The following is a 27,760-nucleotide window of genomic DNA, read 5'->3' on the forward strand; positions in this document are numbered from 1 at the left end:
AACAAAAAGAGACTAGATTCCTTCAGTCTGCAATTTTTAAAATGCTGATGAGCATGAAAATCTTATAGAACTTTTGAGAATGGTGTTCTGATTATGTTAAATATACTTGCAAATCATCCTATGGAGAACAGTAGGCCAGTTTGTTTTGCATCTGGTAGGATAAAATTAGTGCAAAATCCATCAAATTTATTCAAGCCAGAGGGCAAGGCAGTAATGTTCTCGAACAGAAAAAGAGATCCAAAACTGTGATAAATTGACTGAAAAATAAACGTGTTTTTACTGAGATGATACTACATCAGAATGTAGGCCATGAAATGAATAATGTGTTAATGAAATTATTTATTAAATGTCTCTGGTTTTTCTGTTGCCAAATATTTGCACACACAAAACAAATTTTGATGGGTGTGCCTCGTGGAATAGTCTAAAGACATGCTATAGCCATGACCTATTTATAAACATTACACAATAAAAGTTAATATTTAATATAATTAATAATTAATGTATTGGTTTTTAAATGTATATTTATTGAGGATTTTTCACAAAATAAAAAGCTGATCTAAAGAAAATGATAGGAAAGAAAAAGAAAAAGCAAGAAGCAAAACTAGAGTTATGAAATAGAATGGCTTAAGTTTCTCTTTAACAGATATTAACAAACTTGTCATCTCCCCAAGAAGTCTTAACTCTTCTAGAAATCTCTTCGACCCTTATTTAATTCTCATAGTAATTAATAACGGTGATTGTAAGCTACAGGCACAGTGATAAAGAAATAGCTCAACTGCTGAAAATACTCCATCCACTTTCAATCCACCCTAAAAAGTAACTTAATGAGAAGAAGCAATTGATCTTTTCTTTACTTGTGAAGTAATTCTTGTCCAATATTTTTTTCCAATGAGTCCTCTTTTCTCATTTGGTGGCCAAAGTATTGGAAAAGACCAGTTGGATCATTGGAAAAGACCCTGATGTTGGAAAAGATTGAAGGCAAAAGAATAACAGAATAACACAGTTGGAAGGGACCTTTGAGGTCTTCCAGTCCAACCCCCTGCTCAAGGAGAACCTACACAATTTGAGACAAGTGGCTAGTCTCTTCTTAAATGTCTCCAGTGATGGAGCACCACAACTTCTGAAAGCAAACCATTCCACTGGTTAATTGTTCTCACTGTCAAGAAATTTTTCCTTAGTTTTAGGTTGACAGAGAACGGAATGGCAGAGGATTACATGGTTAGATAGTGTCATTGGCACAATGAATATGAATTTGGAAAAACTCCAGTAGTCAGTGGAGAACATGGCGGCTTGGCATACTTTGGTCCATGCGGTTGCAAAGAGTTGGATATGACCTAGCGACGAAACAAATAACAAAGTAATTCATTATGAAGAAAAAAAAATGGACATAGAGAACTTTGTTCAGCTAAAAGAAATAAAAACGGAGTTGCAAAGTAACTTTAAAATTTGAAGTGGGGAATGGAGAAGAACATACTAAAAATAACCATAATTTTTAAGTAACTGTGGAAGGATAGAGTTAGATTGTGAGAAAGAACAACACTGATTATGCACTTCTAAGCACAGTCCAACCTACTGTATCTTTAGATCTACACACAGGTAAAGGGTTTAAACATTACCTGATTTCTGTAACCATAGTTTTAAAATAGGCCACAAAGTCTATTTACAAAGCACAATATGTGAACTAAGCTGGGAGCATCAAAGCATAATTTGTTGGTTGTAGATCAAAAGATGCTTTTGATAAAACATTATTAATAGGGCTTGAAAAGATGTGTATGAGCGAATTTTTGACATGGAGATAGTTTCCCTAATTATTCTTTCCAATTTCCTTTTAACTTATATCCATGAATCTTGGCCAGAAGAAAGCCTAATTCATACAATAAATAGACAAGAGGAAATTACTTTTTTACAACATTCTGGATCATATGATCCGTATCCAGTGGGATGTAAAGATGTAAGAAAAATAACAGAAAATGAAACACACAAATTGGCTAAAGACAGTGTTTACATTAGAACTGTAAAAACAAGTTTATTATATACATGTACATGATTCTTTGATCAAAGCAATAGACTAGCTGATGGTTTGAATGATAGCTTATACAATCACTTATTGTCTAGAGCTGAAGTTGAGTATGACTCCAGGTGATATGCACGGTTTGACAGTGCTTTTTCCTCTGAATAATTTTCACCTTCCTAGTCTAGTCAATAATTCCTGATAGAGCAACTTGTCTGGGTTTGGAAGCTAAGTGGGGCTGAATTTTGTTAGTACTTTGAGGAGCAAATGCCAGAGCTGGATTGTCAAGTCAAATGAGCCTCTCAGAAGAAAGCCGTGGCAAATGACATCTGTTTCCTGTCAAGAAAACTCCATGAATGGAGTCAGCACCAGGAAATAAGCTAGGCCTTAATTTTTCCCATCCAACTGCTACCCAAGGGAAACTTGACTTGGCGTCAGAAATCAGCCAAAGTCTTGCTGTCAGAGTAATGTAAAAATACAGGTAGTCCTTGACTTACAACAGTTCATTTAGTGACTGTTCGAAGTTACAACTACACTGAAAAAAGTGACTTATGACCATTTCTCCACACTTACGACCATTGCAGCATCTCCATGGTCACATGATTTATATTTGGATGCTTGACAACTGACTCACATTTATGACTGCTGCAGTGTCCTGGGGTCATGTGATCACCTTTTGCAACATATTGATGAGCAAAGTCAATGGGGTAACCCGATTCACTTAACAATCATGTTACTAATTTAACAAGTGCAGGGATTCAGTTAACAAATGTGGCAAGAACAGCGGTAACAGGGGGCAAAATTCACTTGACTAATTTCTCACTTAGCAACATAAATTTTGGTCTCAGCTGTCATCAGTTGTAAATTGAGGACTCCCTTTAATAATTCTTTCTCCTCTTCTCTTTCATATCCCCTCCTTCATATTAGGCACGGAAGCATTTTTAGATGAATATCAACACCCTCTAGTTATAAGAGAGAAACCTGTCCTTTTCCAGAGAGCCTTTGAAGTAGGGCCTGCCTCCATCTCTCTGTGCAGTCTCTTCCTGGCTATCCTGACACAGGTGCGAAAAGGCTGCTGCTGTTCTCCAGGTGCCTCAGGCAGAGCAGGTAAAGTATCTGCAGCTGCTGCTGCAACGGCGCCTCTCCGACAGCAGGCGGCTCCTCTGCTCCGCTGGCACCGCCTCTGAATTTCGGCTGCACACAGAGGCAGGCAGGCAGGCAGGCAAGCGAGGGAGAACGGAGGAAATTTCCTGCTTGGTTGCGAACGGGGTTCCTGCAGCCGCGTCGGGTAGGGTGAATGCCTGGGCGTCCCCTGCTTGCTGCCTCGGTTCGCAACCGGCGGGGTGAGGAGGGTATGAGGAGCCGGCGTGCCTCGAGGAGCCGAGCTGGGCGAGCCCCTGGAAGGTAAGCGAAGCGAGCAGGCGGCGGGACACGAGGCCGGGTGGCCAAGCGGGGCAACGGGGTCTGGCTAGCCGCCGCCTAAGCTCTCCCCACCGCCGGGAGTAAGGCCAGCTCCGGCTGGTTTGTTTTTTTTTCCTCCAGCGCAGCCAGAGGTCGGGACGCGGAGCTGGTTTCTCCCACCAGCCCGGTGGCGCGCCAAGGCATGGACCGACTCGACCCCTCCTCCCCTTCGCCGCAAAGAGGCTCCGGCTGCCCCGGGGCAAAGCGTGCCCTGGCAGGGAGGCTGCTGAGGAGGCGAACGGGGAGAGGCTGGGGCGCCGTGCCCCGCGTTGCCTTTGCTTGCTTGCTTGCTTGCTTGGCTGGCTGCCCGCCCGAGGTGGGAGTGTGAGGAACGGAAATGGCATTTCCCTTGGCAAAGAAAGCGCCATGAAGGAGGGAAGCCAAGCAGTTCCCAGGCAGGTGGTGGCCGGGAAGGAAAGTCGCCTGGTGAATTCGAATGAAAAGCGAGCCCAGTCAGCTGCCTAGGCAGCAGTGAGCTTGGGTGGGGGCTGGGGGGGGGGGAAGGACTGCCATGATAAATGGAAAGGTCTCTATCCCCCTCCTTTTTTTTTTCCAGGTCTGAAGGGTATGTTCTTGGTGTCCTTCTTGGTTTTAGCTGGCTTTACTTGAACAAAATTAAAGTTTTTAGGGATTTCAACAGGGTCACATCACATTCCCATGGACTCCTCCCTCCTGCTTTACCTCAGACCTGAGAAGAGGAATAAAAGCAAATTTGCATTTAAACTACAATGAGGGATATAATCTTTGGCATCCAGCTAGCATTTTGTTTCCCCATTTTGAGCGCTTAGCTGTTTGTATGCATCCATCAAACTATTGGTAGATAAGGTTAGGTAAAGGGCAGAGAAAAAAAATATTACAATCTTCTAAGGTAGTTCACTCCTGTCCACATGATTGGCGGTGGTGTGAAATTGGAATGGAGACATTGACCCCACCATCCTATGCACACCATCCTATGCACACTTCCTCAGAAGTATATAGTTGTATTCTGTAGTGAAGTTTCCCTTTTAGGTGACTTGAAGATGATACATCCATACGATTTTGGGCTGGGGAACTTAGCAACCTAATGCTTTCAGTCTCTGCACCTGAGATTTTGATGTGTGAATGCTGGCTCCAGTATGACACATTTTATAGAGTGCTTTGCTTGCAGGCTAATTCTCAAGATTAATTAGTGTATTACTTTGAAATTCTCAGAGATTAACTACTGTACTACTGTGAGATGGCCAGGTTAACGGTGGCCCCACATTTGATTAATAGCATATCTTGCATTTTGGCTAAACAAGGGAGCTTTGGGGACAGTTAACAAAGATACATTTGTAGTATGGCTTTTGGCCAAGGCTTTTTATTGGAGTTTTTAGCTCTTATTTATCTCTTTACATCCTAGGAAGGTATTTTTTTAAAATATATATTTTATTTTATTTTATTCGTATAGTTTAGACTATTTGGTATAATGGAATCTGTGCTAAGCACCTATTTGATATGCTCTGATTTCATTTCTTTACTTGTAGTGGTATTGAACATAATGTGTAAAAATCTTTATATTGATTTGTGGAATTTATTTTCTCAGTACTTTTCTCTGGAATGGAGAAGCCTGTGTTTAGATGAGTAATGGCTGAGATTCAGTACTGTACTATTGTTCTGTTAGATCTTAGGTCTCCTGTATAGAGAGTCATTTAGATGGCTACAGGTTAATTTAATTGCCATTTTCAAATATATTCTGTGTTATAATAAATATATCTCACAAGACATTATGGATATATATTACCACATATCAAAAATCTAAAATAAATTGAAGATGATTGACTTATAGACCAAACCTATTTATTTGTGATTATTAAATCTAGGTGTTTCTATATAGCATTATAGTACACAAGATATTCAGCCTTGAAGAATTCATGTAAGTTTATGAGTGTTTCGTACCTTATATTAATATGGCCGTCCCCAAATGCTTAACAGGTTGGTGTGTGTTTTATAATTACAGCTTTGAGGGTTTAAAACAGTACAATAGCCATGTCATCAATATGGTCACTTTAAAGTTGCTGTTAAAAATCAGCAATATTTTAGCAGTGAATCTGAAGAAAAGGGAAAGGGAGCAACATGTAGTATTCAAGTTATTCAGTAACTCAGTTTCTGTCTGAACCCTATTTAACTCACCACCTCTTTAGGTAATTGTTTTTCATCTTTATTGTTGTTATAGTTAGGATTTTTTTTCTATGTGACCATCTTCAGATACTTGAAAAACACTTTCATATTCTTCCTGGTTTTCTCAAGGCTAAGTATATTGAGCTTCTTCAGTCATAATTTCTAGTTTGCAAATGAGAAACTAAGAATCAATATAAATGTTTATGCCTGAAGCTGGCCATACTCACTGAAGTTTGTGTCATTCAGAGCTATAGACTTCTAAGACAGAATCCATACATTATGAAGAGTTTGAGACTGCCAATAATGAACATTTTTTAAAAAAAAATTATATTATTCTGTGCCATTTCCCCCAGAATCAGTGGTAAAAGTTACTTCTTATTAAATTTATATGCTACTCATCTCACTCTGAAAAGCAACCCAGTCTCTTGGCATGGTTTTGTACACTGCAGTATTGGAAGAAGCGAGTTGCATGGAATAGGATTAGACATGAGGATTGTGTGATGATGTAAAGAGATACATTTTGTAAGGTGAAAGATTTATATAACCTGATGAGAAACCAAAGTAGTAAATGTCACATGGTGCTAGAAGTTGGCTTTCGAAGTAGTCATGTATTTTTTAATATTTAATAGTAGTCTGGGGTTTAGATATGTCTTTTTGTAATATATTACAGAATACAGAAAATTGGCTTCAGGATTACAATATATGGAAAAAGTAAGCTGCAACAATCTAGAATTATAGATACAATTGCCAACCTATGTGGCACTTTTGTCAGCCAATATAATATGTTCATGTACCACTGTTATGACTTGCTGTTGAAAATCAGGAATGATATTATATCAGCTTTCATCTGTGTTCCAGGGCTGCTTAAATCTTTCAGTATAGAGCAATCTACTACTATCAGTTTTGAGCAATCTGTTATAGTGTTACTTAATGAGTTTTTCTTGTGATTTATAAGAATTGTATGCTTGCAATACTTGCAAAGCTATCTATGGTCTGGATAGAAGTTGGTACAAAACTTGAAAGCTGGTAGCTAATTTTGCTAGATGCATGTTATGGATTTCTAGTTAAAAGTGGGAGCAGTAATAAGTGGGAATCTACATTTTATGGTTTTTATGATATATTTGTATTTCTATCCTTTGTTTTATGCTGATTATTGTGAGCCCCTGACTCCATGATTGAGGTAACAAACAAGTGAATAAATAAAGGAACAAATTTAAAGTAACATTTTATCTTTATATTCATAAATTTTAAGAATGCTGTCCAATTAAGGAGCAATTTATAGTTCTGTGATTATTTTACAATCACATCTTGTAGAGCAAAATTAAGATTATTGTGTGGGTCACTGAAAGCGGAAATTGTTCATTGTTGCATTTCATTAATTCCTAGTATTTAAACTCCCTTAGTACTGCACTAAATAATCTTACCCTGTTGAGTACATAGCATATGATACTTAGGGGCATTAATGTGACAAATGAATTTAATTAAATCTAGTGGTATCCTTGCCGGGTATGTCTAATATGTATACATATTTTTATGCTAGCATTACAGGTTTTTTCTTGGTTGGAAAAAAATAAGACAAGTTTATATTTACCAGTGTAACATTATAGTTTCATTTTGTTTATGGATCAAGTAACAGCAAGATTATAACTGACACAAATTTTAAAAGGTTTTTTTCTACCCCTTTATTATGCAAGCCATAGTATACTGTAGTGTAATAATAGAGTGTCATGAAGAATCTTGGTAAGAAAAAAAAATGCTTATAATCTCAGTATATATCTAGCCAATTCTGTTTTATATAATCTTTTGTGTTTGTAAATAAATCTCACTTTCTCTGTTTTGGCTTAGCCTTAAGTAGTGATGCTTCCATTAAATATTTAATTCTAAGAGCTTTGCAGTACCTGGGCATAAATAAATAGTCAAATAGCAGCAGTAGCTATTTACAACTTCTTTAAGAAAAGCCCAAATCAATTTTCTCATTGGTTCTGAATTTGAAATTTTCATGATTCATCTAGATCGGGGTATAAAACTAGCAGCTTGCAGGCCGGATGCCATACCCGCCCAAGCTCCGCAAATGGGCAAGTTTGACATCCATGATCTAGATTAAAAAGAATGGGATGGAGATGGGAAGATTGCTGTAAAACAATTACAGAGTTACATATTATTGTTCTGGAACATTTTTAAAAATTTGCATTGATTTCTGTTCTGTTCTTGGCATTCAAGTGTTATTAGTGCCAAATGAACAGATGGCTAAGAAGGGTAAAAAAGAGGCCCATGAATGCATCCTTGTTGAGGTCCAGGATTCTGATTATTTGAGCATAAATTCATTTCTCCATTTGATCTAGGACCCTAAAAAGCAAAGTCACAGTTTTCATGGAGAACAGATGAGTATATAATTCATTTTCAGCGTCAGCTAAATATATGCAGATTAGAAAAGAATTGCAGGACTATTCCCATAATCCCTTAGACAATATCCTCCATATGTTCAGCTGAACACCTAAACGGAATAATCCAGCCTTCTATAATATTAGGTCTACCAGGATATCCCCAAGTGCCAGGCAAGTATGTACTTGTCAGTAAATTACAGTAGCTGGGTATGTATTTTATGCTGTTCTCTGTACTTCACACATCGTGATAATCTGAAGACTTTTGAAATTGCAAAAATCTTTCATATAGCAATAGCACTTTGACTTATATACCGCTTCACAGTGCTTTATAGCCCTCTCTTAGCAGTTTGTAAACTGCTTAGTCAGCATATTGCCCCCAACAATCTGGGTCCCCATTTTACCGACCTTGTAAGGATGGAAGACTGAGTCAACCTTGAATTGCCGAACTGCAGGCAGCTCGCAATCAGCAGAAGTAGCCTACAATAATACTGCATTCTAACTACTGTGCCACCACAGCTCTTATTTATTTATTTATTTATTTATTTATTTATTTATTTATTTATTTATTTATTTATTTATTTATTTATTTATTTATTTATTTATTTGTCATATTTCTATGCCGCCCACTCTTTGAGGACTCTGGGCGTCTTATACCAAAGACAGTATCCTAAATTGCATATTGCCCCCAACAATCTGGGTCCTCATTTTACCCACTTTGGAAGGATGGAAGGCTGAGTCAATCTTGAGCCGGTGAGATTTGATCCACTGATCTGCTGAAGTAGCTGCAGTACTGCACTCTAACCACTGTGCCACCTCGGCTCACTGCACCACCTTAATACCTATGCAGTATTAAGTCATAAACAATGGTTTCTAACATGCAATGTTTGGATCCACAAACATTGTTTAATAAAAGCCAAAGATATCTGGTTTAGCTTAGAACAGAATGGGATAACTTAGTATATGTAAGCAATCATGGTCCTTTGAATGGCATTTTAAGATTTTAAATAAATGCATAGTCTACTATAGGTAGTCCCAAAGGTGCTTTTTGAAGAGGCAACTGGATTTTGTGGTTTTTCTTTGAAGACGTTTTGCTTCTCATCCAAGAAGGATGAAAAGCAAAACGTCTTCAAAGAAAAACCACACAGTCCAGTTGCCTCTTCAAAAAGCACCTTTGGGACAACCATGACCTGGATGACTGAGAATCTCTATAGATACCTACTGTAGGTAGTTCTTCAGTTATGACTGGTTGCTTAAGCGACTGTTCAAGGTTATGACCAACCATCCAAAAGGAATTTATGACCCTATTACGAAATTCTGACATTGCTATCTCCCCAATTGCATGACCAATTGTTTGGCACTCAGCTCAAAAAGAACCTTTGTGGCGCAGCAGACTAATGCACTGTTAAAATAACACCAGCTGCCTGCAATTACTGCAAGTTCAAATCTCACCAGGCTCAAGATTGACTCAGCCTTCCATCCTTTCGAGGTAGGTAAAATGAGGACCCAGTTTGTGGGGGCAATAAGATGACTTTGTATAAAAAAGAACATCGCTTAGGGGGGAGCTGAAAGCCCTACTAAGCAGGTATATACAAAAGTATGAAGGCTATTGCTTAACACATTGTAAGCTGCCCTGAGTCTCTGGAAAAGGGCGGCATATAAATCAAACCAATAAATAAATAAATAAATAACTGGACTCCCTTTATGGCTGTTCGCAGCATCCTGCAATCACATGACCATGATTTACAATGGATTGCAATATTTTACGGTTCCCCACAAAAACTGCCCCATATAAAAATGGGTTTGCTTAAGAACTGAGGGATTCACTTAATGATTGCTGCGATAAAGGTTGTAAAATCAGATCTAGTCACATGATGACCTGCTTTACAATCATCATGACTTATGACTGTAATTGCCAGGTTCAGATATGATTGTAAGTTGAGGACTGCCTGCACTGTGCATGTTTGATTAGAAATGAGTGTCACTGAACTAGCTATCTTAAATGTAGGTAATGATGGATCACAACCTTGATTTCCAGATCTTATGTGGGGAAGAACTCAGAATGTAGACAAGGATGAAGAAATATGATATTCTATTCTATATATTTATACTATTTTTAATTCTGTATGTGTGTTTTCATCTCATGGTCGCAACGATGAGGATTGGGTAAAATTTTGAATTTGAATATTGACTGTAATCTTTGGTGTATAATATATATATATTAAGCTATAATAATCAGTGCAGCTACTTTATGAGCTGTTCTGAATACTAAATGTCATTTTTTTAAAAAATTTGATTTATATGCCGCCCTTCTCCGGAGACTCAGGGCAGCTTACATATGCTTATGTTCTCAGGTTAACTTCTATGGAAATCTTTCATTCTGTATTTATCAAAAGAAGAGAAATGCTCAGGGTTTTGTAGCAAATAAGCCAATACTTCACAGTTACCACAATATAATTGTTATTTTAAAGGAATCTGTCAAGTGTGTAATATTGCTTCTTTTCCTGTTTCGAAAGACGACTCAATTAGCCAGCTTGTGATTATAGGAGGAATAAAACAAGTTTACTATCACATTGGGTTCATTTTGGGAACAGATGTATTCTTGCATAGTGGTTGCTATCATAAAAACACTTCTGCTATTAGAATGGGAAGAAAAAAAAGATTAAGAAATTTAGGATGTAAATTTTAGCAGTTTGAATGTATAAGATTATAATGGGCTGAAATCTGATCAAAAATTATTTGAATTCAAGTGGCATAAAACCAGATATTATTCTGGTCAACTAAATGGTTGCAGCCTGTAAATGATAAAAAAATTCAAATATAGAGAAATGTCACTATTTTAAAATGAAGCATTTAAATATAGTTTGAGAACTGTTTGAGTGATAGACAAATGCTCTTACATAATGGCAGCAACAGGGGGTGAGGCAAGCACAAAATTCCTATTTCTCATAAGATAAAATGCCAAGTTAAAGAAAAACAATTTGCAAGGAAGTCAAGATGAAAATCTGTTGTGCATTGTTCTTTCCACCTCTGGATGTGTTTTTTTTAGCATGCTAATGATGAGCGTTTAACCTCCAGAACTTAGCCAGGACATTTTTAATCACAGCTTAAGCAAAATGTCATGCTACCTTTGCTTGTTCCAGTAATTGGCCCCATTTGCAAAATTCTTCAGTACAGTTGCAAATCCACAATCTGCCAGCTAGACTAGCACTTCCAATAACTCAAGCATTTATGGTCAGCCTGTTTAGCTTCTTCTGAGAAGTGTCAAAGTAGGTGTTAACTAATTGTCATCTTAACAATGGCTATATAAACCAAAAGCATAGAAAAAGTAATTAAAATAAAGTAGCTGCGACTAAAGCGAATTCATGACTTACAAAAGCTCTTAATAATTTGTTAGCAGGTTAATAGCCTAGACTGTCATAATTGTAACCTATGGACTCCTTGGTGTTCCCCGAGCTTGTTTGTTTTCTTGCAGATGTTTTGTTACTTGATTAGATACAATCTTCAATGCATTCAGGGCAGTGCAATGCTAGCCTAGTCTGGCTCTAAAATTATTCTTATCACTCTTTCTCTGATGGTGGAAGTATATCTAAACATGGAATCTGCGACTCCCTCATCTGTAATTCCCAAATTCCTCTTTTTAATGTTACACTTCTGCTGGAATAAAATCTAGAGCTGATATTGCCATCCTTTGAGTTCCTTTTCGCAATCACCATACCCCATCAACATGCTTCTCCTTTCTACCGCTCCAGATTTCCTCTTTAAGAGTGGGAAACTCTGCACATAGGTCAAAATAAAGCACTGGGATGTAGTCACTTTAGAATATTCTAGAATATCTCCAAAGCTCAGGTGAGTCAACAAGGAAATAAAATAGTTTCTAGACCTGTAGGCTGGTACTTTTGCATCAGGTCAACCTCCTAGCTCAGGGGTGTCAAACTCACGTCGTCACATTGTCGTCACGTGACATATTGTGACTTTCCTGTTCGCTAAATTGGAGTGGGCGTGGCCAGCACATGACACATCCGGCCCACAGACTGACTTCCCTGTCCTAGCTGATTAAAAAACAATAATAAGCACTAAAAATTAGAGGGATGGGGATCTGGTAGGAGATAAGAGCTTTACCTTATGAGTACCACATTGTCAACTCCAGTGGATTGAATATTAGAAATGTGTGCTTAATACCTTTGGTATTAAAAGAGACATGTCTAATGGATTCCAGTAGGGATGCATTCAATGCACGTAAGCATGAATAATGAGGATAGTTAACACATGCTTTACACATTTAACAATATACTGCCTACAGCTGGAGGATGCACACATAATAGTACTAAACTAAACATGGTCTTGCATTGAATTGCATTTGTTAAAATATATAAACAACTCACTGGTTCTTTGCTGGACTGGCAATAGGTGGGCAACATGAAACCTTTTTTCTACTGCTATGATTTTGAAAGAAATCTATTATCCAAAATGGATATTGGCCTAGGGAGGAAAACCAATTCAATTAAAAAAAAAAAGTATCTCCAGATATACTTATTTTAGAACTAGGAAATGAAAATGTTGCAATCCCTTTTGATCTAAGCACTGCAATCCAAATTATTTTTACCTATCCCTAAATATATGCTAACACTTTTTAAAAGCCTCCATGTTAAAAGAAATGTATGAATCTACTCAGAAAGGCCTTTTGGTTGTTGAACGAGTCTTGGTCTTATTCCAAGAAAAGTCTGTGTAGGATTGCAGGCTAAATGTCACATCTAGTTTAACCCTGATGGGTGTTACTTAATAGAATGTGTTTGAAAAATAAATAGTTATCCCCTGCGTATATTTGATTACAGGGCTCTTATATTCATTGCCCCCAGGGGTTACATATTGACACAAGGCAGCTTGCTTGCAGATTCTTATACAGAGTATAAAATATGTCCTGTGGGGAATATGGCTTTTTGCATCTGCCTGTATCTTGTTTCTGTGGTACACAAAGGGCCTTTTGAGGATCATTTGTAGCTAAATGTGAAAGATTTCATTTGTGGTGAACAAACCATTGTTCTTTGGTCACAGTTCTCCTATTGATTTCAAAAATTCTGCAAGGCTAGATTAAAGTTAGCTGCCTTTTTATGTCTCATAAATGAAACATACTATTTTAAAGCACTGTGTTTTATTTTCTGTTTATAATAAAGGTGTTTATTTGCCCAAGGCCAGTGTTATTATGCTAACTGCATTTTGTTTTAATGCCAATATTGTATAAACTGATTTCTTTTACAAAACCAGTTTCCTTACTATTATTTCTATAAAATATAAACTTGGTTGATTTATAGAGGTTTGTTACTGAATATCCCATATATTTTATGGTTATTATAAATTCTAATCATGCTACATTTATAGAGAAAAAGAAAACTAATTTCTACGTTAAATGTGGACTTGTTATGACTTGAGGCTAAGGGTATCAGTCAAACTGTAATCAGTTTCTTAATTATTTTAACTAGTTAGACTAAATAGCCAAACATGTTTGTTCCAATCTGAATCTGTACCATCAGGAAAAACAATTAGATTGTGTTTTAAATTTAATGAAATACTCCCACTTTCTAAACCATGCAAACCAATTCATACTTGAAACAAACATGAAACTTTTTTAATGCTAATGTTGTATTCAAATGCAAAATATATTTAAGTTAAAGTTCTATCCTTGAGGGTTTTTTCAGCCTCAATAATGAATTTATTTTAATTGACTGATGTTATTTGTCCTGCTGAATTTTGCATATTTTAAGTCCAATGTTATCATCTAAATATGTGTATATATCAGAATTTAAAGTGATCATAGGTACAAATGCAGTTTACACTTAATACATATAACTCTGATATTAGTCAGAGTTAATAAATATAAATCTGATATTAGTCCTTTATTGCATTTGTTACAATATCTATGTTCTCCAATTTTCTCAATGACTGAATTGCCAAAGTATATATATACATACTTGTGCATATCTATATATAGGTAGGATAATACTATATAGAATATAGAATTAGAGTATAGATAGAGTATAGATATAGAAACTGAAACATGCTACGATAACGGTAGAATTCACGGTGAATGCCCACACTTGGTAGCATTTATATCTTTAAAAAAATCCTCTTCTATTTAGTGAAATATGTAGCCATATATACAATATATTACATGTAGTCAGGGCATGCCCAAACATCAGACCCCGATAGAGAATTTATTTCAGTTATAGATCACAGTGCTCATATAGTATAGTGTGTACTATATTCCTGCATTCCTGCGTATCTCTCTCTGAAGCCTCATCACACGTCTCTCACACCCTCATGCACACTCTCCAACTCTCACCATGGCAGCCTCTTGCATGTCCTTGCAACCTCCCCCAATTGGCAGCAGCCACTTGCCTGCCCCTTGGCCTGTTTGCAAGCCACCTGGGACTGACAACTTCCTTCCAGCTTTCCCATTAAGTTGGTTGGGAAGCCAGCAGGAATTTGCATCATCTAATGATGGTGGAATTTGATCCATAACAACAAGAATTGTGGAATTTGTAGGTTTGAGGGATATAGTTCCATTTTCTGACCACATTACTTAGTGACAAAAATTACTTTTCCAAATTGCCATCATAAATCTGTACTTGTGGGTTTAATATTTTTAAAATTGTAAATAGGTGTTTTTTCTTTTGGTTATGAGCCATCCAGCATTTGGTACAAGATAAGTGGCTATATAAATGCTTTAAATAAATAAATACATATTCTCATGAATGGGATGAAATAGCTCTCTCTCTGTCTGTGTGTCTGTACTTGTAGACTTGATAGGGAACATTTTCGCTACCAAGTACAGTGTTCTGTTCTCTGTAAAATAGTTAGCTGATAGCTTCTGCTTGAATAAATCCAGTGAAGGTCCAACTATGTAGATAATTGGTTCTACTATCAAACTACTTTTACTGTTAAGAATTTTTTCCTAACATCTAGTTGGATTATTCCATGTCTTGCACTTTGAGCAATAGAGAATGTATTTTGAACTTTTTGTTTTTTTTTCAAATACCAGGATTAAGGAATGTCATTCTGTGTTTTTCATTAAAAGCTAAAGTTTCTTCAATTTTTTTCAATTGATTTTCAGTCTAATTTTTCGGTTAGTCAGCAGAAAGATTGGGTGCTGAACTGATTGTGCTTATCCTGAATCAGCTATATGAAAATCTTATTTAATTTTGACTGAAACTTAACTGACTGATAAGAATAATTGGTAAAGGCAAAGGAAAAAAACAGCGGTGAAATCCAAATTTTTTTACTACCGATTCTGTGGGAGTGGCGTGGTGGGTGTAGTGTGGCATGGTGGGCATGGCAGGGGAAGAATACTGCAAAATGCCCATTCCCTTCCCACTTTGGGGGAAGGATATTGCAAAATCTCCATTCCCACCCCACTCTGGGGCCAGCCAGAGGTGGTATTTGCCGGTTCTCTGAACCGCTCAAAATTTCCGCTACCAGTTCTCCAGAACCTGCCAGACCCTGCTGGATTTCACCCCGGAATAAAAGTGTGAATGATTAAAGAGAGTTGAAGCAGCACCCCTTCCAGTAACAAAAAATAAGAAATGGAGGTGGAATAGGAGGATCTCCAGAAAGTACAATATAATTAAAATCCAAATACCATTCTCACTGAAATTGGATATTGATCTAATATAACAATTCAATGTACAATGGAACAAATTAAACAGGAATTAAAATTAGAATACTGTAAATCAATATGAGTAAAGACTTTTAAGGCATGTCTGGTTTATTAAAAAAACAGTTCAAGGTATGACTAAACAGATTTCAGATTGCTCAGATGCTAGCAAGTCTTATGACACTGCAGTAAAAATGAGAGATATTGGAACAATTTACAAAGTATTATAAACATGAAATTGGATTTGACCAATGTTCCTAATAGAAAACAGAAAGAACATTTTAAGGATTCAAGGTAGTGGGAAAATGCATAAAAGAATCACTTGTCAGTAAATTTACTGAGAAAGATGTGTGTCCATAGAATATACAGCTTTAGACTTATGAGAATAGAAAAAAACCCCCCACAAGATATTATTATACAATTTGTTACTACTCACATGAGATATTTTATTGGTGAGCTGGAGGCAATAAAATGGGTGGACAAGAATACGATGCATCTTTTCCAGTATATAAGCTTAGCTATTCTACAAAGAGATTTCAAACTTAGAAAGAACTTAGAAAACAAGGAACATCTTTAACCCTCAAGGAAAGGAGATCTTTCTATTCACTCCGAAATAAACAGAAGCCCTTTGACAAACTTGAAGAAAGCATCATAAAAAACAGCAGTATTGCTGCTTTTCATACCTGCATTTATTTTACACGAAATGCTTTCTCATATGCTACTAAGTTCAGTCACTTTGATCATATTGAAAAGGTGCAAACACTTTCAATATAGAGTAGAATTCCGTCTTTTGTGATATTGTCTCTTTCAGTTTGAACACATTTGTTTTTTGATTGATATTTTCTTAAGTTTGGAGGTTTCCAGTAAATCTGCACTAGGAATATACATGTTATGTATCTGTACATTTCAAAGAGAGGAAGAAATTACATGAAATTGTAAATCATAGCATGAAAAAAATTAAAGAACTTTTTCAAAATTGATATTGAGATTTATGATGCATGGACTAAAAATTGGAATATCTGATAAAGGAACATCACTGGTTGCATATTCTGAAGCATATTACACTACTTTCATTGACTTAAAATTAATGCATCCAAAAAAATTTGAGTTTTTTAGACACGCCAAGAATGCATTTGAAAGGATGGGTATCAGATTTTTTGGGTGACATTATTAAAAAAACAGAGGTCTATGGTTTGGTTGTTAGGGTTATTGGACTCTTTTTGGAACATTCTTTAAGATGTTAAAATATTGTACTGTAGATTGTACATTGATGACACTTTTAACATTAAAGACATTTAATCTTTAATGTTATGTTGAATAATGTTGCAAACTTTGGAATCTGTTTTTGAGGAACTATGGCTATATTAGGACATGAGATAGGCAGCCATATAAATTAGGGTAAATAATATAAATGGCTAAATAGATAAATGTTTAATGTTTACATCTTTCAAGCATAATTGTACTTCTTAAATAGAAATATAACTTGCTATATTCGTTATGTTTGTTTTATCATTATAAGCTATCTAAGCATATGTAACTATGTTAATAACCAATATTAACTATGTCAGCATTTTTAATTTAAAGACAATATTATATTATTGCAAAATATAAAGTCATATAAATTGACTTTTATATGTTTCTTACGTAAACACACACACACACAAACAAGACTTATCAGTTATACTACTATATACTGGTATTGAGTGCAAGTTGTATTGTGCGAAGAGCCTTCCATCCAATAGATTCTGTAAGGCATCTATGTATTTCCTGGATCATCTCTCCTGAACAAATTAGGTTATGCTATGTATTCTTTTTTTCTCATTGGAGGCCCTCATATTATGGAACATTTGAAATAAAAGGAGCAACTCTATGGGCTTTTTTTTCAGAGATGTTGGATCTTCTAAAAGAGAACCATTCTTAAGGAAAAGTTGTGTAATAAATTTATGAAATGGATTGGTTTCATTTTGATATGTTAATTACCACTTTGATACTTTAACTGTTTGGCTCTGCAATGTTGTAGTCACAATAAGTTTCATACTATATTGGATATTATTGTTTTTTATTGAGTGAAACAAATATTTGTCCTTTATTTATTGAAATATTTTTATGTATTGAGGGTTTTTTCTTATATCATTAAGAAATCAGGGGTGAACCAAACCTACGTTTCAAAAGCTTGGATCAGTACCCTGGTTTTCGCTTTGGATTGAAATGAAACCAGTGTTGACTTTTTAAAAGTGCATGATAAAATAGAATTACCACAGAGCGTCTTTTAGGAAAGGTTAATTGATGTGGAATTAATCAAATTTTTTTCTGTATGGTCTGGTGCTGTTTAAGTCACTGAAATTAAACAATACACAAAATCAATACTCAATTCAATCTTTAACATATATTTCTTCTTTACATCTATTTTTATAATTATTTATGGATAAACAGGCCATTAATGGGAAATTCCATGTTAACAGAGAAAATTAAACAGATATGTAGGATGTTTATACTTTCCAAATTTTACGTTCTTCTGATCAGAATATATGTCACTTTCTACACTTTTAGCAGATCAGTGATATTACCTGTGCCATTTTAAAATTGTGCAGACCTTCAAGACAGAATGTAGGAGGAAGACTCGCAGAGCCAGGGAAGGAGTAAAAAGATAGATCAGTTTAGAGTCATTACGTAGCCACAAACATACTAAATTCAATCCCTTTGATGTTGACCTTATGGACCCTAACCTGGTTGAACCTAACCAAGTTCTAACCATTATAGATGGATAGATTTCTCGCAATAAATCAGTAAATTAATTTGAACCTTCATGTGTGAAACTGGTTTTTTCGCACCAGATTTTTTAAATCACATACTCATTGATTGCACTATAATTCTTTCCTCTGCGCATGTCCAAGATGGCCGCTCCCAGCTGAGCGGCGGCGATACTCGGGGGATATCCCCCGGGTTTTGGGGGTTCCGGGGGTTCGACCAGCTAATTGACCCCCATGTCTGGTGAGGGGAGCTTCTCACCAGTCTGTGTCATCTTCTTGAGAGCTGGCAGCTCTCCAGGACACGATGGCCACGAACGAGACGGAGACGGCTGCGCTGCGGCTCTATGAGCGGGGAGAGCGCCCTCAGCGCCCTCGGCATCTCCCCGCAGCTGCCGAGCTAGTGGAACGGGCGGTGGCGGCGTCGGCGATGCAGCCCCTCCCTGGAGCTTCAGGGACTCCGAGGGGATGACAGGGGCTTCCTGTTAGACCCAACGGTGGACGGGGATGTTTTAAGAGCTGGCATCGTCGGGATTGGCACTCGCTTTAACACTGGGACGAACGGCTGGGAGAGATAACATCAGAGAGGCCGGAAAGGGACAGGAGCCTGAATAGGGAGAGCGAGGGGCATCCTGACCATGATTTGAATCAGACCATCAATGTTTGTTTCTTGGAACTGCCGGTTACAGCTATGGATGGGAGGCCCACTTGGAGGGGGCCCACTCCTGGTCCTTCCAGAGGCTCCCCCCCTCCCTCATTTGGATGGGGGTGAGCTAGAAACATTGCTGTTTGATGGTCACAAAAGACCTTGGGCCAGGCTTTTATGCCTTACGTGGTCTATCAGCCTCCAGGAGGCCACTTATCATCTGGAGATGCCTCTGAATAATATGATACGATACTTGTTATGATACCTGCCTCCCATGGACATGGACATCTATAGCCTCCCGATTCGCCTCCCTACTCGCCTAAGGTGCAGCCGCTAGAGTTATCAGAGTCTTCTCTGGGCCCGTGAACCTGTAGATTGGTGGTTTGTTATCAATGCCCCCAATTGTAAGAGGGAAATATTCGGATTTCAAGTCTTTCATGGTGCCGGTCGATGACTGCGGTTTCTGGCCCTTCCCAGCTTTCGTGAGAGGGCAGCTGGTGTTAACATCTGGCCTCGAAGCGGCCTAAGACTCCATCCACTGCTGTGAGAGAGCAGTGGAGTTTATTGACTTGGAATTGATTGAATATCCCTTTCCAGACTTTGGACTATCTTGATTACCCCCAGGCCGTTGATTTTCCCCCGATTGATTGATTAATTAATTGATTGATTAGATGTATTCGCCAACAGAACTTCTTATTCTGCGAGACTCCCCCCTCTCGCAGGTGTGGCCCTCCACTTTATCAAGGGCCTACCTTTATGACGGGCTTTGGCACCCCGAGAGGTGGCATGCTGCAAAAAGGGGATTAAGGGGTTTTTTAGGGAAACTTTTTGATAGATTTTTAAGGGATTTTAAGGGGCGGGAGGGTTGTGTGGGTTTGGGGGTTAACCCACGGGGGGAGGGGTCCGGCCCAGCTGTTAGTGGGGCCACGGAGGGTGTAGATTCCGGGGGTAAGGGGGACATCAGAGTCCATTCTGTCGAGGGCTTTTCTATCAATGTGTTGAGTGGGAGGGGCAGATATGGTGGGAGCAGGGGGCCGCATCATGTAGTGGGGGCGCGCACTCGCTATCTTCGAGCGGTGGCACGCCCCGGTCCCCATAGCCCTTCTCGTATCCCAGGCTGTTCAGACTCTCAGGGCCCGAGCCTTCGGCTGCTGTCGTGCAATGCCAGGTCCGTGGTAAATAAAGCCCCCCTCATTTGCGATCTTATTCAGGAGGGGGGAGCGGACCTGGCAGGTATTACGGAGACCTGGTTGGGCCATGAGGGGGGGGTTCCCCTCGTGGATATGTGCCCACCAGGTTTCCGAGCATTCCATCAGCCGAGAGCTCAGGGCAGGGGCGGGGGGGTGGCGGTTATTATAAAGGAAAGTCTTGATCCGAGGGAGACCACTGTTCCACAGATAGCCGGATGTGAGTCCCTTTTTGTGAGGTGGGGTCGTGGAGTACAGATGGGCTTGTTGATCACGTACCTGGCTCCCTGCCGCGTGGCAACGGCCCTGCTCGAGCTGCTCAACGTCATAGCTGAGGTGGCGGTTGGTACCCCCAGACTTCTAGTCATGGGGGATTTCAACTTGCCATCTGTCGGCGAAACGTCTGAGGTGGCTCGAGAGTTCATGGCTTCCATGACGGCCATGGACCTTACTCAGTTAATTCATGACCCCACTCACACGGGTGGACACACTCTGGACTTAGTTTTTGTCTCTGGTCAGTGGTTGAGTGGCCTTGATACAGGGGATATAGTCATCGAACCCTTGTCATGGTCTGACCACTCGCTCCTTCGACTGGACTTTCTAACCGCCGCACCCCGCCGCAGGGAGGCGGGACCGACCAGGTGGTTCCGCCCCAGGCGCCTGATGGACCCTGATAGGTTCCAGATGGAGCTTGGGCCATTTCCTGAGACTCTGGCTCACGACTCGACTGAGGACCTGGTGGCCGCCTGGGATAGTGCGGCTGCCGGGGCCTTGGACCGTGTCGTGCCTTTGCGGCCTCTGACCCGGCACCGAACTCACCTAGCTCCTTGGTTCTCCGAGGAGCTCAGGGAGATGAAGCGCCGGAAAAGACGCCTGGAGAGTAGTTGGAGGACCAGTCGCTCCGAATCCGACCGAACACTGGCGAGGTCTCATATTAAGACCTACCTAGTGGCGATAAAAGCGGCGAAATCTAGTTATTTTGCCGCTCTTATCGCGTCATCAGATAATCGCCCGGCCGCCCTGTTTAGGGTGACCCGCTCCCTCCTCCATCTGGAAGCGCGGGATGACCCCTTGCAGGGCCGAGCCGAGGACTTTGTGCAGTATCTGTATGACAAAATCGCTCAGATTCGGGAAGGACTGGCCTCTGACTGGGTATGTCCGGACGGGATGACTGAGGCAGGTCTTGAGAGTGTTATCTGGGGGGAGTTCGATCCTGTGGCTCCCGAGGACATGGACAGGGTCCTGGGACGGCTGAACGCGACCACATGTTTATTGGACCCGTGTCCCTCCTGGTTGGTACTGGCTTCCCGGGAGGTGACACGAGGCTGGCTCCAGAAGATTGTTAACGCTTCTTTGAGTGAGGGGGTCCTGCCGGCCGCTTTGAAAGAAGCGGTTGTGAGGCCCCTCCTCAAGAAGCCCTCTCTGGATCCGGCTGTTTTGGCTAACTATCGTCCAGTCTCCAACCTTCGCTTTGTTGCGAAGGTTGTTGAGAGTGTGGTGGCGCAACAGCTTCCCCGGTACCTGGATGAAGCTGTCTATCTAGACCCGCTCCAGTCCGGCTTCCGGCCTGGGTACAGCACGGAAACGGCATTGGTCGCGTTGGTGGATGATCTCTGGAGGGCTCGGGATAGGGGTTGCTCCTCTGTCCTGGTCCTGTTAGACCTCTCAGCGGCTTTTGATACCATCGACCATGGTATCATGTTGCACCGGTTGGCGGGGTTGGGGGTGGGGGGCACCGTTCTGCGGTGGTTCTCCTCCTACCTCTCTGACCGGTCGCAATCTGTGTTGACGGGGGGGCAGCGGTCGACCCCGAGGCACCTTGCTTGTGGGGTGCCACAAGGGTCGGTCCTCTCGCCCCTTCTGTTCAACATTTATGTAAAGCCGCTGGGTGAGATCATCCGTGGCTTTGGGGTGGAGTTCCATCAGTACGCTGATGACACCCAGCTGTACATCTCCACCCCAGGCCACCCCAACGATGCCCTTGAAGTGATGTCCCAGTGTCTGGAGGCCGTGCGGGCCTGGATGGGGAGAAACAGGCTCCGACTCAACCCCTCCAAGACCGAGTGGCTGTGGCTTCCAGCGTCCCGATATAGCCAGCTGACGCCATCGCTGGCTATTGGGGGCGAATCACTCGCCCCCACGGAGAGGGCTCGCAACTTGGGCGTCCTCCTGGACGCACGGCTGTCTTTAGAAGATCATTTGACGGCCGTGGCCAGGGGGGCTTTTTATCAGGTTCGCCTGATACGCCAGCTGCGCCCCTTTCTAGATCGGGACTCTCTACGCACAGTCACTCAGGCACTAGTCATTTCCCGCCTGGACTACTGCAACGCTCTCTACATGGGGCTCCCCCTGGGGTGCACCCGGAGGCTCCAGCTGGTCCAGAACGCGGCCGCGCGGGGGATTATGGGGGCGACGAGGCGCTCCCATGTGACACCTCTCCTGCGCGAGCTGCACTGGCTCCCAGTGGTCTTCCGGGTGCGCTTCAAGGTGTTGGTGACCACCTTTAAAGCGCTCCATGGCTTAGGGCCGGGGTATTTACGAGACCACCTTCTGCCACCAATAGCCTCCCACCGGCCAGTACGCTCGCACAGAGTGGGCCTCCTCAGGGTGCCGTCCGCCAGACAATGTCGGCTGGCGACCCCCAGGGGGAGAGCCTTCTCTGTGACGGCGCCCACCCTCTGGAACAACCTTCCCCCAGAGTTACGTATAATAACAGACCTCCGGATTTTTCGTCGGGCCCTGAAAACCTATTTATTTCAACAAGCTGGGCTGGCCTGAGTTAAATTTTAAATTGATTTTAAATTGGGTTATCTTAATTTCGGCCAAAATATTTAATTATTTTAATACTGTTCTTAAATTTTGTATGCTTTGTTTTTATCTTGGCTGTGCACCGCCCTGAGTCCTATTGGAGAAGGGCGGTATAGAAATTTAATTAATAAATAAATAAATAAATAAATAAAATAAATTAATGAAAATTTGCTATTTTTTGGCAAATGTCCAAAATGTTTGATTATAAAGCTTGATTATATAATTTTGTTCCTGTTCCACTTTTCTTTTGCAAAAGTACGATCCTGATGGAAAGATGTGAAAATTAAATATTTATTCAGTTAAATTGTTAAATTGTTATGGCTGCCCATCTCATTGTCATGACTATGAGTTAATTTAATCTCTAATGATCCAAAGACTAGGCATCATGGTGTAAAAGGTTCTCTTTCTAGGTCCCACAAGATGAATGGGACCCCTAGCATGCTCCTCCTTCCGCATCTGATGGAACAGATAGATATAATCTGGGAGGTCTCTCAAATAATCCTTTCTGATAATTTGAAAACAACAGGTTATATTCTACAGTTTGTGTTGACATTTTAAAATAATTTTGAATACTTTTACCAATATTGAAATATATGTGATAAAAATTAAGGAGGATTTGTATATATTTTAAACAATATGCATTTAATGTAGCATGAGAGAAAGAGATGTAGTCAGTCATCTTTCGGATTTATGTCATTACATGGAACCGCTTGATAAAATTTTCTATTAATTTAGCTGGCTTTGTTCATTCCTTGAAACAAAGCTTTTCAGTCTGATAAGCCAGAGAAATGAGAATTTATTGGGTCTGAAATAACTGGGGCAGTGTTTAGACAATGAAAAATAATGTTGCGATATTTTATTATAAACCATAAGTTTCATATAGGATGAAAATAGAAACACAGATAAGGATAATTTTAGATGGTGTACTAATTTAAAATAACAGCAACAACAACAAAGAATGCAAATAGTTTAATTTAACTCTGACAATACGATTCCTCTTTATCCAGGGTTCTGCAGTCTTCAGCTCATACAAAAGTAATATAGCTGTGTCACCCATAAGAAAAGCGAATTAGAACAATACTTTTAGTAGGCCATCTCAAGGTCACAACATAATATACAAGATAGCCAATTACCTAGTCTTTTCTCCTGCTACTATTTTTGAGTCCATCTGATTATCACAATAATAGAACAAAGGTGAAAGATTTGAAAAGAGAATGAGTTGCAGGTTTAATTGTCTATTGTTTTACAGTTAAATATTCTGTGTCCTGTTATATGGGGAAACTGAGTTACTTTTAGAGCAGGCAATACCATATTTTTTATTACCATGTGCTTAGCCATTTTCCATATTTCAGTTGACTATCAAAATTAGAATTACATTTAAAGAAAAACAATAAAATATGCAGTGTATTAGTAAAAAGTGCCTTACTGAATTTAAAAGAAACACCATTTACTTCAAGGCATTCCTGTCTTAATTCTGGATCCGTTATACCTTATTTAAGAAAACTCTTTCTGTAAATTTAAGAAAACTCTTTCTGTAAATTAACATATAGATTAAATACATATTCTCTCTCTAGTTTTTCAGCCCAAATTACTATTGTTAATTGTTAATAAAGTAGAAAATTGATTATTAGACATAAGATATTTCAATGAACAGATTCATCAGTATATATGATTAAAACTGTAAATGACCATAGTATAGTAATAGTAAACCTGTTGTTATAATATGAGATAATGTTCTATGAGATATTTCAGAAGACTACAAAGACATATGCACTGGGGAACACTTTCTTTCAAATTAATATGTATGAAGTTATTACAGTAGGTCAAGAAAGGTAGTATTTTTCATTGGAGAACATATTGCATAATGTGTTGACAAGAGTTTTGACATTTGATTCATTGTGTAAATTGGCTTTTATTTGCTTTCCAACTATTAAACTATTTGTTTTTGAATTTAGATGTATCTTAGCTTACATGCAGTATATTATGTGTTATTAATAATTAAGTAAACACTGGACATATTCCTGTGCGATAACCTATTTTAACATACAAAATGAATTTTGTCCCTAATTTTCTGGTAGGAAAGCTTTTGTCAAAATAATTATGTATCCATAGGCAACCACTAACTTGAAAGAGAGAGAAAAAAATGAAGGGTCTTGAATTCTTCACAGTTTTCATATTGCTGATATGTACTATGCTTGTTAAAACTGGATCTTGCAAAATTCAAATAGGAAACAGATTTTAAGAAATAGAATGCTTGAAGATGAGGTAATTCAGATTGTGACATGCAAAACAATATAAACAAAAATAAAATAATGCAATTTCTATTCATAGATTGAAGTGTTGTGCTATTGTCTGAAACTTTACCAATATTCAGTGTTGTGTTTTATGTAGTCTTTATACATTACAGGTGATCCTTGACTTACAACCACAATTGAGCCCAAAATTCCTGTTGATAAGCAAGACAGTTGTTAAATGACTTGTGCCCTGATTTATGACCTTCCTTGCTACAGTTACTAAGTTACTATGCAAGGTTCAAATGTTGGCACAGAACACTTCAGGAAATCAGTGTTTGTTCACGACAAATGCCCCTCCCCATGGCGTGTCCTTAAGTCTCATTCCCCAGGTGTGCCTGGTGAAGCTGGGCGGGGCACTGTCCTCGTATGTGGCCTGCTCCGTCTGCATGGATCATGCCTTCTCTGTACTCTTCGAGGCTTTGGATCAGGAGAGGTTGGTGCTTCCTCTTCGTCTGAGCTCTGCCTCTTCTCCTGCTAATTCCTAACAGCCTTGCCTGGACTGACTGCCCTTCCCCAGTTTCCTCCAAGGCCAATGGAGCTGCCCTCTCACTCGCTGTCAGTTCTTGTTCCAGCTCATCTTCCACCACAGATTCAGAAAGTAATCACATGACTCCACAACACTGCAACCATCATAAATGCATGCCAATCATCAAGTGTCCAAATTTTGATCACAGGGATGCTGCAAAGGTCATGTGAAAAACAGTCATAAATCACTTTACTGGTCACTAAATAAATGGTTGTAAGTCAAGGTCTACAACGGATTGTTGACAGGCAGTGGAACATATTTCTCTCTGAAGAAGTAAGTCCGTAGACAAGACATATTTTTAGATATATTTTAAAATTATCACTAACATAGCCTTAGAACTTAATTGATGGACTAGTTAATGGAATTTTAAAGAAAATGGAAATTGTGCTCTTATATCTATTCATTTATATATTTTGGATTAGCATAATGGTATTCATCTTTTATTGTTATGATAGTAGATCCTTTAACATATTGTGTAATGCCATAAAATATACTATTAATTTGGCACAGATACTGTGTAACAATATCTCTTAACGAATTAAATCATGTCGTTCTTCTGAATGCCATATGTAGGTTACAGTAAATATTACTAGGGGAGTTCAAGCTGTTTTGAATCTGAAATATTCTGAACTCAAAATACTTCACCTTAAAATCTGGATAGTTGTTCCAACCATTTGGGTAGAATTTTGAAACTTATCAAGAAACTCAAAGTGATTCTTCAAATTGAAAATAAAATCAAACTGGTCTAGAAAAGACTGGAGATTTTGTGTTTTGGACATGAACAATACAAACTTAAAGATTATGCCTTAAATAATAATTGATACAATCAACTGAAAACAGTGTAAATAATTCTATTGTTCAAGATGCTTATAAAGTGGGCAATTCTAAAAAAAATGTCCACTGCAATTATGTTTGACTTTTAAAGAATAATTTAAAAGAATTGTTTAGGTTTTTTTAAAGGATCAAGTCCAGGTTGCAAGGAAACATTATGAAAAATAGCATTAATATATTTGGAACAAGAAAGTGACTTGTTGGAATGAAATGAAATGAGAAATCTAATTAACAACTTTAAAATAAATATATTTTTGAATACAGTTGGTATCCACCTGAAAATTCTCGATGATATTGTAGAAGTTTTGAGGATGTCAATAAACATTGCAAATAGGCAAGATCCAACACACATTGTTTGGACTTTTAATGAACTTTTGACAAAGTCTGTCCCCAATGATCCTTGGCAGTTGTGGAATAAGGCAACACGTGCTTCATGGATCAATAATTTGCTGACGAAGAGAATTAAATGTCAATTTTTGAAGTGGAAAAAACATTCAAAGTAGAGCACTCAAGGATGAGTGCTTTTAATTTGTTTATACAATCTAGGTTTAAGGAAGAGTAAGACAATTTGCAGATGATACAAAGTGTTTAGGGTAACAAAATTAAAAAGTTAAATGTATTTATTTATGGAATTTATATCTAGGAATTTATATCAATCTAGGCTATTAAACACAGATCCCTATAATTATAGTCCAATCTTAGCAAATACAGCAGGCTCTATTAATAACCTGGCCCCAACCCCAGTGGGAAAAGCCAGGTTTTCAAGGCTTTCCAGAAGGCTAACGGGGTTAGGTCTATCCAGGTCTTGGGATGCTGTTTCTTAAGACAGCCATAGAGGCAGAGAAAGCACATTTCCTAGGTCTAGCTAGATGATATTGTCATAGGAACATAATTGTAACTATGGGTGTTATTTTGTGATGCCACTCTTCTAATGTGCTTCAAACGCACTTCTACTCCAAGAGACAAGATTGATAAAAGTTGAAGCAAGAATCTGTATAGCTTCCTGAAATCTTTGGCTAAAACTTATTTTTTTCTCTCAGGGCCTTACATAATTAATCCTCTATGCTAAATTCTACTC

General features: G+C 38.9%; 1 protein-coding gene across 5 annotated transcripts in view; it reads left to right on the top strand.

Moving 5' to 3' along the window:
- The first annotated feature begins 3,195 nt into the window (after window positions 1-3,195).
- Window positions 3,196-27,760, top strand: part of PTPRE (protein tyrosine phosphatase receptor type E) — a 125,048-nt gene continuing 100,483 nt past the window's right edge. For 4 of the 5 annotated variants that reach the window (XR_015728340.1, XM_034436461.3, XM_034436463.3 and 1 more), the window contains exon 1: window positions 3,197-3,415. The gene's annotated coding sequence lies outside the window, so the exon portion shown is untranslated. Of the gene's footprint in view, window positions 3,416-27,760 lie in introns of all 5 variants that reach the window. The other variant, XM_034436462.3, reaches the window with a different exon arrangement.

The sequence above is a fragment of the Pantherophis guttatus genome, chromosome 6 (assembly GCF_059756535.1).
Source record: "Pantherophis guttatus breed Tessera chromosome 6, ASM5975653v1, whole genome shotgun sequence".
NCBI classification, from domain to species: domain Eukaryota; kingdom Metazoa; phylum Chordata; class Lepidosauria; order Squamata; family Colubridae; genus Pantherophis; species Pantherophis guttatus.